Source organism: Apium graveolens, chromosome 6 (genome assembly GCF_009905375.1).
Source record: "Apium graveolens cultivar Ventura chromosome 6, ASM990537v1, whole genome shotgun sequence".
Taxonomy (NCBI): domain Eukaryota; kingdom Viridiplantae; phylum Streptophyta; class Magnoliopsida; order Apiales; family Apiaceae; genus Apium; species Apium graveolens.
The window spans coordinates 43776910-43785564 of record NC_133652.1 but is presented as its reverse complement, the minus strand read 5'-3'; the positions used below and the strand labels follow the sequence as shown (position 1 = coordinate 43785564).

The 8655-nt window shown below is 34.6% G+C and overlaps 1 long non-coding RNA gene across 2 annotated transcripts; it reads right to left on the bottom strand.

Annotated features, from left to right (window-relative positions):
• Nucleotides 1–4443: 4443 nt before the first annotated feature.
• LOC141668282 (uncharacterized) lies at nucleotides 4444–7140 on the bottom strand. 2 transcript variants are annotated; one of them, XR_012552980.1, is made up of 3 exons: nucleotides 6944–7140; nucleotides 6708–6845; nucleotides 4444–5407 (listed from the first exon to the last, which is right to left on the bottom strand). It is a non-coding gene; the product is annotated as an uncharacterized LOC141668282 (long non-coding RNA). The 2 variants fall into 2 exon arrangements; XR_012552979.1 differs by having other exon boundaries at nucleotides 6985–7140.
• Nucleotides 7141–8655: the final 1515 nt, after the last annotated feature.

Sequence of the window (8655 nt, the reverse complement as noted above, 5' to 3'; positions counted from 1 at the left end):
TGCAGGCTCGTTACTTTCCAAATTCAAATTTTCTGGATGCTAAGATTGGAACAAATCCAAGCTACGTATGGAGGAGCCTAATGGAAGCTCAAGAAGTAATAAGGCAAGGATGTAGACGTCGAATTGGAGATGGCAGAAGTACAAATATCTGGCAGGTACCCTGGTTACCTTGTCTTGTAAATGGTTTTTTAACTACCGTCATGCCTGAAGAACTTAAGGAGGTGAGAGTTGAGAATTTGATGGATGAAAGTCAGAGTACGTGGGATGAAGAAATACTACAGGATCTATGTAATGAACGAGATCAAGAATTAATAAAGCAAATTCCAGTTCCAAGGGTACGTAAAGTTGACTCATGGTTTTGGTTGTTTGATGAAAAGGGGGAATTCTCAGTGAAAACGTGCTATAGACATATTCGAGGAGAAAATGAATGTCCAGATAGGGTCTTTTGGAAAAAGTTATGGGGGCTTAACCTACTAGGAAAGGTTACGAATTTTCTCTGGCGAGTGAGTCGTAGTGTACTGCCTACGGCGGTAGCATTGGGAGAAAAACATGTCAATATTAATGCAATGTGTTCATGGTGTCAAACGTATGTGGAGAATGATTTACATGTTTTGTTTCAGTGTTGTTTTGCTAGAGAGCTGTGGGAGCAGGTTGGGTTTGCTGAGGTAGTAAATGTGCTACCATATGATACTATCTTGACAGTATTGAAGCGAGTGTTTCAGAATTCTAATAAAGAGCAGATGGGTATGATAGGTTTGCTATGTTGGAACCTATGGCACAGGAGGAACAGCTGGGTATGGAATCGGTTTAATATCTCAGTTTTTGGAGTTAAGTCCAGGGCAATGAGTATGTTAGCAGAATGGAAGCGCGCCATGGAGGATTTAAAAAAGCAATCTGGACAGCAACAGAGGAGCTTTTTGTGGAGTAAACCTCTTACAGGCTGGGTTAAAGTAAACACAGACGATGCGTGTATGCCAAGGATGGGGAAGATAGGGGTGGGTTGTGTGATCCGTGATGATCAGGGCCACTTCATTCGAGCCAGAAATCAGGTGATACAGGGAAGATTGCAACCTAGGGAAGTTGAGGCTATAGGATTACGGGAGGCTTTATCGTGGACAAAGGAGTGGAGAACAAGTAAATATATTTTTGAATGTGATGCTAAAGGTCTGGTGGATGTGATTAATGGGGAGGGAGGAAACTCTTTCTTTGATACGATTGTTGACGATTGTAGGGATATTTTAAAACACTTTGATGAAGTGTTAGTTGTTTTTGTTACTAGGTCTGCGAATACGGTAGCACACTTGTTAGCAAATGCTACGTATTCTATGTTAGGTCTCACTGAGTGGTTATCTACTGCTCCAGATTTCATCATGTGTAATATTGTTTCTGAGGAAGTTTAAGTAATGCAAGTTCGATTATTTCAAAAAAAAAAAGCCCGAAATCTCACACATTATAATGTTAGGGGGAGCAACAGTTCGGTTTTTAGATAAAACCGGAATCGCAATCACAACCGATCCATCGGATCGGTTTCGGTTTTAAAAACTCCGGATCGGTTTATATCGGTTCGATTTCGGTTGCCAAACCGGTTAAAAAAATGTATTACATAATGTTTAGGCATCGTGTAAAAAAAATTATTCCAAGATTTCGGATTCATACATTTAATATATTACATTATAAAATCAAACTAAATGCATTGAGTTGGCTTTATGTACAAATGCATAACTTTTTTTAGCTAACTGGTTTTTGAAGCATAGCCATGATATATCCCAGAAACTTGCTTAGGTATTATTTTGTGCAGCTCTGTACAACAAATATTGACAAACTTGAACTCCCATCCAACATATCGACATCACTATCTGTTTGCTGAGATTTCGACACACAAGCATCTTTAACAAGCTTGGGAGTTTCGGATCTGTTGTACATTAGTAATCAAAACTTCTGAGTGGCAATACAAGAAATTAAGTAAAGAATTACGAGTAAAAACTTCAATAGAATATACTACAGAATGTTAATAATTTGATGTTTTATATGTAATATATATATATATGTTAATTCCAAATATATATACATATATATGTATATATATATTTATTTAAATAATCGGTTTGGTTCGATTTTTCTCGGATCGGTTTGGACCTAAAACCGGAACCGGAAAATTATAATCGGATCGATTTTTTGACGTTTCGATTTCGGATCGGTTCGGATTTTTGCGGATTTTACCGGTTTCAGACCGGTTTCGGTTTTTGTTCGATTTTTTGCTGAGCTACAATGGCCTAAATTATCACTATTAGGTTCAAATGGTCCTTTTTATCACTTGACAATATAAAAAAAATATATTTACCGAACTTTATTAAATTAACCCTATACATTGTTTGGAACTATTGTGGACAGTTGTGTCCAGTTATTAAAGCACATAAATCACGTGTTACTTCAGTTTGCGTTTAGGTCTGTGAATAGTGTGGCACATTTATTGGCTAAAACTACCTATTCTATGTCAGATTTAGGAGAGTGGTATGTCACTCCTCCTCATTTCATTTCTCATGTACTAGAGCTTGATAATATCAGTTGAATGATAGTACGTTTTTATTCAAAAAAAAAATTTAACCCTATACAACACTTTGTACTTCCGAGCATAACAAAAAATATAAACACGATACAACGGAGGAGTAAAGTATAAGTCCAAATTGGGCATCAAATTTAATTAGGGTTCTTCAAAAAAAAAATCGTAGATAAACCGTAACCGCTATCATTCGGGTGCGCACTGGGTAACTGGGTTCTTCAAATTTCAGTTGCACGGCTATGGAACATCTTGTATGTCTACTTAATCCTTGAATATGTAAGTTGAAAAAAAGTACCTCTCTCATCTCATCTTCTTTAAAGAGCCAATCGACTTATTAATGTGAGTCTTTGTTTTTAAACTTCTTACGTATTAAAAAAAACTAAAGCAATTTTACTTTGTGTTTAAACTTCAATAAATGTTTCAATTGCGTTTTCCTTTTAGCTGAAATACTTAAAAATTTGTTTTTAAACGTGCAACACGATTTTAAGAAGCGTTTATGCTTAACGATTTTATAAATTGCATTTTTGTTTGACTGAATTTATTTTAAAATATATTTTTTAATAAACGCAAATTACATTTGCGTTTTACCTTAAACGTATATAGACATTGTGTTTCCTTTGTTTCTAAACTTTGTTCTTATCAACAATTTTTACAGTTAATCGCAACAAGAATATGCGTTTCGTTTTAGGACGAGAAACGTATTTTTTTTACGTTTTTAAGTTGTACAAAGGGTCTTTCGTGCACGTGAGTGAAATTTGGGGCCATTACTTTCGGAATTGTGATATTAAGGGCCAATACCCCAGTAGCACACTAATACTGCCAGGGGAGAGCGTGGGCCGGTTCGGCTCAGTTTTTGGATAAACCCGGAACCGGACCCATGTATCTTCGGTTTTAGAAATCGGAAACCACAACTGCAACCAATTCATCGGTTCGGTTTCGGTTTCAAAAATGCCGGTTCGGTTTTTAATCGGGCCGGTTTCGGTTTCAAAACCGGAAAAAATAAAAACGATAAAAAGTTGCAAATTAAGTAAATAAAACTTAATAAAAAATGATTTTGGTTCGTAAACAAGATACATATCCTCATCCCCCATTTCAATATCTTCGTTTTTATCTTTAACATCACCGGTAATACAACACCCTCTTAGCGGCACAAGATTTCTATACTTTAAGTTACTCATAATCTGAACTTCATTACAGAACTTAACATTACCCTAAAAATCTGATTCTATAATCTTCTTGACAGCAACCACAATTCCATCATATAATGTCCCTTTATAAACAAATCCAAATCCACCTCTCCCTACAAAAATCTTTTCCGAAAAATTATCGGTAGCTATCTCAAGTTCATGACACTTATACCATATTATCAAGAAATAATTGATATATATATATAGTAAAATATAAAATCCAAGCCATGAAATATTATTCCCACTGATACGGTACTTGGGCATTGTAAAATTAGTAATCGGTTTAGTAATCGGTTCGGTTCGCTTTTTTCCGGTTTGGTTGGAAGCTATAACCGGAACCGAGCCATTTAAATCGGTTCGGTTTTTAGTTTTTCGGTTTCGGATCGGTTTAACTCGGATCGGTTTTTACCAATTTTGGCCGGTTTCGGTTCGATTTCGGTTTTAATTCGGTTTTTGCTCAGCCCTAAACACTGCTCATTTTTTCTTAACATGGCATTTTTCTTTAGAAAAGGTGCAACTATTTTGTATTTTTGAAACCATATATAACTTGGCATTGCTTTTATTTTTTTTTGTTAAATATAGCTTGGCATTGCTGGTTGTCCTTGTTAAGAGGAATTATCAAAATCTTCTGACCCCAAAATAAAATTTAGTTAGAACTTACCTGAGATTGAATGGCACATTAGATGCATTGCAAAGCATCGAATTTGAGCAGTGGTGGCAATTTTGAGATATACCCAAAAGGGTGGTATAATCGCACCGAAGATACGATATACATTAATGCTCCATCCGTAGATGCATAAATATTGAACCATAACATGGGTGCTCAATTCTGGATGATCCTGCTATTTACATTGTTCATCACAGCTAATTCTTCGTCAAGATTTCAGAGTGTTGGATTGAACAAAGGTACATTATTTGATCATCAACTTTATGCAAGAACAAGTACTTTTTACAATTGTGATGGTAAAATCGGTGATTGTATTGATGAGTCGGAAGAGATGATGCTGGATTCTGAGTCAAATAAACAAATATTAGGATTAGAAAAAAGGTTTACCAGCTATAGGTTTTTTGATAAGGAACATGTCCCTTGCAATAAACCTGGACAGTCCTACTACACATGCCAAGCCAAACCAAACCAAACTATGAAGGTTCCAGTGTGATGCAGTTACATATCGTACTGGGTTCTACATTCTTTTCATTATGTACATAACAGAGTTCTGTTTTTCCGCCTTCAATTCTTGAACTGCATTATAACGTGCAAGTCAGATTTAGCTTTTACATGTATATGATTCAAAATTAAGAGCAAATGTATAACATCTGCGATATCAGTTTTTGCACTGAACAAACACTTTTTTACCAACACATCCCAGACCAGCGATAAACTTTTACTTTCAAGTTATCATTTCTTTTGACAGGATCAACTATAAACTACTGAGCTTACAACACTGCACTTCCTAAGGAAGATTTTATGTATATGTTAAATGTTGATATATTTAACATTTTGTCTATACTCAGAGCTCCAATGTTTTGATCTTCTCAAGAAAATTTTGCATCATTTGATTGATCTCAGCTGTGACACGAGGCCCAGCCTCTTTCTTGTAATTCTCGAGTTTTAGTTTATCACACTTCAAAGCTGCATCTTTATAGGCTCTGATGCTTCCTGATGTAAAAGAACATGGATATTAATAAACTGAAACTTGTCACTAAATTTATAAAAACACCATATGCTGCTTTTATGGCCATATTTATTTTGAGGGATTAGGATCTCCGGACTATGACCTTACTTTTCTCTAAATGTCAAAGACTGATATCCCTTAGAAGTAGATCTTAATAGTCTTTTTTGGTTCATTTCTATGGGATTATGATATGTAGCAAATGAAAGTATTACCATACCACAGAAACAAACCATAAAGATCAATGAATTCTCTTGTTCAAGGGATGATAATCCTCTTAGTTTAGAGTAAATAAGGTTAATCTGGGGATCACCGTCCTTGGAAACAGACATGGTTGTAGTAAATAGACAATCTTTAAAAAAGAAGGGTAGCCTGATGAGAATTCACGAGAGATCAATTATATTATGGGAATAGGGTAACACGGAAGCCTCTGTGAATCAATAGGGTAACACTGAAGCCTCTGTGAATCAACAATTCTCAAAATTTTCTGAATCGCTCGATAAAAGGAGATATATGTCTTACTTAACATCCTTGGAGCAATCATTCTAATCATTATCAAGAGGACAAAAAAGTCTTGCTCGACTTCTAAACAATTTCTTCTTTGTATCATATTATTTGGAATGACGAGCGTCTTCCACTCTAAGAGGCTCTACTTCACATTGTACGTCTCATTGGCGCCCATATAAGATGTTTACTTTTATATGTCAATCAAAAACAATGCTAAAAAATCAACATAGAAGGGTGCTCAAAAGTTGCTCACTACTGATAAAAAAATGAAAGTTCATAACTAGCAAAAAAGAAGCTGTGCACTTCTGGAGAATAATTATTAAAAATAGAGCAAATAAAAAGAGGAACATATATTACAGGACAACACTAATAACATGGATTTTTTTTAATGATGTACCAATTAATATGATCTATAGTACATGAGTTTGCTAGGGATCAACAAGTATTTCATTGTAAATTGATAGTCTATATCATATTCATTTGCATCTTAGGTACCACACTGTTAGCCTTTTGTGATTACATTTCAATACTTATACTTCCCTTGAAATAACTAATAGTTTAACGCTTATTATGCACCCAATTTTCCTAAATATTGGTTGATAATTAATCATCTTTTCCTTCTGTAGTTAGAAACCTTTAAGGTTAATGATTGTTTTGCAATTCAATCACCCAATATTGTTACTTTAAAATATATTAATTATGCCATGCTTCTAAATCGTCTATTGATTGATAATCACCACCTAAACAATCTTGAAGACAATTAAATGCTACTTGACTTACCACTCAAATCCAACAAGTTAAACACTACTGGGCAGTTCCCAATATCCCTGACCATGGTGATTGCAGACCAGACTTTTTAATACTCTTCCTTTGAGGTTCGAATGATGCAAACTTTCGTTATCGGATTCACATATTTAACTGCAAAAAACATAAAATGTTTCAACGATAGATATGGGAACTCAAATATACAATTACACTGGAAGATACAAATAATTCGCCACGTATATTGTCTATACCAAGAAAATGTTAGTACTTGCTACCATTTTAGCTCTCTCACCATGAAGAGAACCAATTGACAAGGCAAGACCACATTCACCAAAGTTTGCGAGAATACTTTCTTTGATTGCTTTTGACACATTTAAATGAGTAATAATAATGGGATCATCTGTGCCAAGATCTTTATTTGGATCCAAAAATACCTCCATCACAAGGTACCTATAATTTTTGGCGGAACCAATTTCTGGATCGTTTATATATCACAGAACCCTAAAGATGGAAGGTGCATTAAAATACATATTCATATCGATTAATATTTGCATGTAGTAAGCACTAGACAAAAACGAATTCATTATTTTAAATGAAATCATCCCTATAACCTCATACTAATTAAACATCATAATCTTAGAGAACATTATTTTATAATACTATCATACACAATAAGATTTAAATCAGAATTTTTACCTCTTACAATAGCTTTCTGGTCACCGGAAGTCTCAACTCACCCTTGCCCTATTATCCTCAACGCTCTCCAAGCTCCTTTGGATATTTTTGGCTGGATGCAGGAGTCCTCACACGGTCTCTTCCATATTGCTATTTCCCAAAGTATTATTTTCCTGAATTAATCCTGATTGTATATGATACATATAAAATAATCTTTTCTATTATTATGATGTATTCGTAGTAGAGTTTATAGAGAGTGAAGAAGTTTAGCCAGACATATTCAAAGAGAGAATTGAACTTCAGAAAAATTTTTGATATCCTTTACATTTTATGTATGGACTTATTTATAGTAGTCCTTCTATATGGTTACAGATTACCGGGATAACCGGTTTCTTTTACATAATTACTAATAATTCTCTTTTGCAGGTTTTTTTCACGAATCTTTTATTTTCTTTGTCTGCCATTTCTTTGTCTGCCATTTCTTCTTTTGTCGTCTCTTCATATTTTCTTCATCTTTATCTTCTGTGTCTGCCATGATATCTTGCAGGATCTGTCATCTTTTCCAGGGAATCTGCTTTTCCTTTTCTTCTTTTTCCATTTTTGTCATTTTGCCTTGATATTTTGTTGTTGAAAGGAATCTTTTATCTTCTGGTAATATAGCTCTTTCATATTTTTTGGTTTTCACCATTCAATTTACAGTGTTTTGGTGTATCACACCATTTTTGTATCATGCAAAGGGATCAGAATTCCCTTTATCATTATCTTTTAGACTGATAATAGGTCTCTTTCTAGGACCTGTTATTCTTTGATAATATTCAGTAGTATGTTTTGTATGATTATATTTCAGGTTTTCTATTTTATCAAGCATTATCTCTAATGCCATAGTACCTGAATTTTGTATAGTATTATCATAATATAAGGTTATTATGCTTTCGGTGAAACCTCCACCACGGCTTTCAGAAATGATTATAACTTTCCGAGCTCGTAGTATATCTTGTATTTTGGACCTGAGGGTAGCTAGACCAATGGCTCGTTTTTCACATAACCATTCTTGGAATTTGTTAATATCACAGAGATTTGGCAATTTCAAGCTTTTGGTTTCTCCCACAATATCTGCCATATTCCTTCCTAATTTGAATAGTTGGCATATTACTATGGGTTTTCCAACCAGATCAGTTGATGCATCAAAAACTTGTATTCCGTATGAGCCTGCTCCCATTTTCCGTACCATAGCTTCCATGGATTTGACAATTATACTTGGTAGTTTTGATATACAATACATGGTTTC